The sequence below is a fragment of the Belonocnema kinseyi genome, chromosome 5 (genome assembly GCF_010883055.1).
Source record: "Belonocnema kinseyi isolate 2016_QV_RU_SX_M_011 chromosome 5, B_treatae_v1, whole genome shotgun sequence".
Classification (NCBI taxonomy): Eukaryota; Metazoa; Arthropoda; class Insecta; order Hymenoptera; family Cynipidae; genus Belonocnema; species Belonocnema kinseyi.
In genome coordinates, this window is record NC_046661.1 from 78,128,901 (window position 1) to 78,133,814 (window position 4,914).

General features: G+C 31.3%; 1 protein-coding gene across 2 annotated transcripts in view; it reads left to right on the forward strand.

Annotated features, from left to right (window-relative positions):
* Positions 1-4,914, forward strand: part of LOC117172920 — a 21,340-nt gene that overhangs the window by 15,029 nt on the left and 1,397 nt on the right. The gene's annotated exons all lie outside the window — the stretch shown is intronic.

The following is a 4,914-nucleotide window of genomic DNA, read 5'->3' on the forward strand; positions in this document are numbered from 1 at the left end:
GTAGTCCGTTTAGCGTGCAATCGACTCGGGATACTTATAAGATACTACCATGATTTTTTCAGATTTTTTGGTCCAAAAATAAATTAGGCCAAAAACCGGCCAAATAAAATAAAATGCGTTTTGTGTTCATTATATTGTAATTGTTTCTTGACATGTCTTACTTCGATTCGGAATAGTAAAACTGGGAAAAGTGTTAGAAGGATGCCCCCGTGAACTCGCTGATAATAATTAATAATAATTTTTCAAGTGAAAATATCTATTATTTATTGATTTATTTACATATATTGTTGCGTTGTAACGTGCAAAACACATATGTAAATAGCACATTACGTAGGATCAAATGAATAAGATGCAGAGTTTTATAGAAATTTAAAAACGATCGTCGTTTCAATATCGAGATATATAATAGAAATTATTGTGCACAGCAGACGTCGAATTTAGTAACAAATTTTGGCAGGAAAAATTTGCAACAAATAAGCAAATAATTACATTACCGGCGCGTACTTTTTACAAACTATTTTCTACGCCCTGATTCGCAAAGATTCATTATTCTTATATATCGAGACAGTGCACTCGGAGAGATCCAATGCAAAACATTAATTGACTCAATATCTAAGAATAAAGAATCTTTGCGAATCAGGGCGTAGAAAATAGTTTGTAAAAAATAAGCGCTTGTAATGTAGGCACTTGCTAATTTTTTGAAAGTTTTTCCTACATTTTTTTGTTACTAAATTCAGCGTCTGCTGTGTAGAATAATCAATTAATTGAATTACTTAACTAAATTAATTGAATTATTTACTTTAATTAATTAAATAATAGTAGTAATAATACAAAAACTAATTTTTTAAATTGATTCTCTCCGAGCGTAGAAAATACTTTGTAAAAAGTAAGCGCCGGTAATGTACTTATTTGCTTATTTGTTGCAAATTTTTCCTGCGAAAATTTGTCACTAAATTCGATATCTGCTGTGTACAATAATTTCTATTATATATATATATATATATATATATATAAATTGAAACGACTAACGTTTTTAAATTTCTGCAGATATTGTTATTTTCAATAAAAAATGTATGCGATTAAGATTAGTGTTCTGCCTAGTCCCGTGTTCCTATGTCCATGAGTACGATCAAGTAACGCTGATCGATCAGCGCCGAACAATTGTCTATCGCTTTGGTCTCCACTCATACATTTTTCTTAACCACTTTACTCTCATTTTTTAAATTTTATCCGATTTGTTAAAAAAAATCAGACAGCAAACGCAAATCCCGCAACCATGGAACCCCTTTCGGTGACGGGGAAATATTCTGAGTGCATTTTTAAAAGCTCAAAACCGTATTATCATAGACCGCTGGTAAGTTTTGAGTGTCTCATGGATTTCGCCATTTTTGTGCGCACCATTCCAACAACCTTAAGTTCACTTTTATGTCAAGGTAAGTTAATTAAAGCTTGTAATTTGTTTAAACATATATAATATACTAAAATAACGATTTTTTTTAAAAAACAGTTTAAACATAAATCGTGTTTTTTCGTTGTATACGATGAAAATTACACATATGTAACACTTAGTTTAACCAATAAATCTTAATTGTTTTTATCCATTTAGTAGTTTAAACTATGTGAAATAATTACAAAATGGTTGTCAAGCTCAAATTAAAATGCATCTTCAAAATCCTACCTCATGGTTTCGCGAGTTCACATTTTGGCCGCATTGGAAAAATAGATGGCGTATTGAAGCGCAGCGGATCCTAATAGTATTATTACGATGAACAGTCTTTTTTTAATCGATATCGAAATATTTCTTGGTGATTCGTAAAATAATCACTTCTCCGATTCACTGGTACCTCTAACCTATCGTCAGCAATTTGCCATTCCTCTTTAAGGCCATGTGATGAGTATAACAGCGGATCAAGTCAGACCTAAGATCAATATTTTTTCATCCATATCGAAAAAGAAAAGTTTGAATAACGCGGACATTTTTTGCGGGAAATGTTAGTAAATATTAAAGGATCGTTTGCGGCCGTGCAAAGAGTTGGGGAAAAAAAAGTTTATTTATGAAAATAATGATGATCGACGGACGCATTTAGTCTTTACAGTAGAAGTTTGACTTCTAACTTTCTCTGTAGGTAATCCTGCAATCTGTTTTACCCACAGACCCGTAGAAGTTCAAAATTGTCTACTCGCTGCGCTAGTGCTGCTTTGAAATAGCTGATACGTATGTCAGACACGTGCTATTTAATGATATAAATTTGTTTTTTTTGCATCAAAAGTGCAAACATTAGTTGTGCGATTATTTGTGTATAATGTTTGTGACCAATTTTGGGTTTTTTGCCCCATTTTGCTGAATATAAACCTTATAGTTAGCCCTTTGACAAAATTGAAAATTTTTTGCAGTGTTCCACAGCACGGTCGGTATTTCTCTTACAAAAAAAACTTTTTTCATGATACCAATTAGTTAAGACTAGAGACATATTTCTTCGTGCCCTCTATTTAGCGTGCCAAATTTTCAACACGATATCTCCTTCCGTGTGGACGTAAGTTGGGACAGAAAAGTACCGATCTAACTTCTACTTCCATTTTCTTAGAAATCTTTTTTTCGAAATTTCCTCCGGAACAAAGCACAGACATGGACTTTATTACCTCCTCTTTCATTTCCTAAACTTTCAGAGTGATCCCTCATTTCGTTCAGACGTAAGTTGGGACAGAAAAATTGAGAACCAGGTTTGGTCATGTGACCCTCTCGTCACATGGCCTTAAGATACTTATTTCATACGACTTGAAATACGATTGAAACGCGGCCAATCGTTTCTTGTTTCGTGGGTACTTTGAATAAAAAAACATTAAATTTCAGTCCAACAATTTTGGTTTAAAATAATTGTATTATAAATGGAAATTTTTAATAAAAAATCACTAGGTTTCTAAGAAGATTTACAAGTTTTTTTCCACTTTATGTTATGTATTTTCACATCGAAAATTCGTATTTTTAAAACAAATCATTATAATTTGAACAAAATTTATAATCTTTTACCAATTTTCTAAATCGAACTTTTCTATTCGCAACTCTGAAATTTTTTAGTTTATGTTGGGGTTTTACATCAGAAGTCGGTATTTTTAATTTTTTTTAAATGTTGTATAAAATAGTTCCGATAGAAATGGAAATTTTTATTAAAAATCATTAGGTTTTAAAAAAGATTCATAAGTTTTAAACAATTTTATGTTATAGTCGGTTAAATAAGAGCGTGTCACTGTAGTGAGAAAATGAAAAGAATCAATACGAAAATTCTTTCAAATATTGTTTTATTTGATCGAAAACTTTCATGCAAATGCATTAATAGCAGGTCCAATCACCTTCGGCGTCAATAATGGCTTGGCATCTTCGAGGCATACTTTGGACAGAACCGCGATTTGGGAAGTCATCGACGAGCGCAAAAAAACTGCTTCGAAGCGCGAAGCGTATGCGGCACAGATTTTGGAAAAATTCTCGGTTCGTATTAAAAAGATCATTCAGCTGATTCTCTTTCATAAAGCATGAAGGACTATACTGACCTCTATATGAAAAAAAAATTACAGCATTCGCATACCGATCGCTAGTAGTCGTGACCACTCTCTTATTTAACCGACTGTATATAAAAGTTTGAGGTGTTAATTTTGTTTGTCTACTTGTTCCTAATCAATATTATTATAATATTGATTAATTTGTAAAGATTGTGAAAAAACGCTCTCTAGCTCCACTGGGCTATGAGCCCAGGTCCTTCAGATTGCCGGTCTGATCCTCTTTTCACAATCTTTAAAAATTAATCAATATTATAATAATATTTATTAGGACCAAGTAGACAAACAAAATTAACATCTTAAACTACTAATTAATTTCCCTGATCAAAAAACCTACATCAATAATAAAATTTTATGTTATGTTTTGTTGTTTCACATCGACGATACATTAGCAATGGGCAGTTTCAGTAAAAAATCTACAGATCCAAGTGCAATGATTTTTGTTCAAAATAATAAGATTAATAAGCTTGAACAATCTCAAATTATGTGATGATGCATAAGTTTCGAAGAACTTCCTAGGTTGCGCTGAAATTTTACATCGGAAATCGATATTTTTAATAAAAAATGTAACCAAAATATTTGGTATCAAAGGATAAATTTTTTTTGCAAACGCTTTACACTGAAATATTAATATAGATTTCAAAGAAGATGTATAATTTTTGAACAGTTTAAGGTTATTACGCGAAAGTTTTTCACTGTAAATCGGTTATTTTAACAAACATCGTTTTCAAAGAAGCTTTACAACTAAAAAATTGTTTTTATGTTATTGTTTTACGTCGGAAATCTCTACTTTTTATAAAAAATCATTGTATTTCAAAGAAGGTAACAAATTTTAAACAATTTTAGGTTACACTCGTGTTTAAAAAAAAGGATTTACAATGTTGTTACAATCTCGTGTTTTTCTTTTAAAATTGCTATTGTTAATAAAAAATCATCAGATTTCAAATAATACTTACAATAGTTGAACAATAATAGCGTTAATCGTTTATTTTAATCAATAATGATTTGATTTCAAAAATTAAACGTGCAATTTTGAATAACTTTAGGTTAGTGTTTTTCTCCAGATTAGTATTTTTTTAATAAAAATTCAACTGTTTTTATTGTCTGTCTATTGTACAGAAGATATTGTAGATATATTAATTTTGACATCAACTTTATCACTTCTCAAGGTCATTGTTCTTGCTTTCGTTTTCTATTATTTTAGATAAAAAATAGTATTAAGTACAATAGTCTCATACAGGGTGGACACGCTGGGGCTTACCAAAAAGTATGCAAACCGTCTTACGCGCTTGTGCTATTCTTATGGGAGTGTGTATGCGGGGCTGCATGCATTTTGGTAAGCCCCAGCGTGTCCACCCTGTA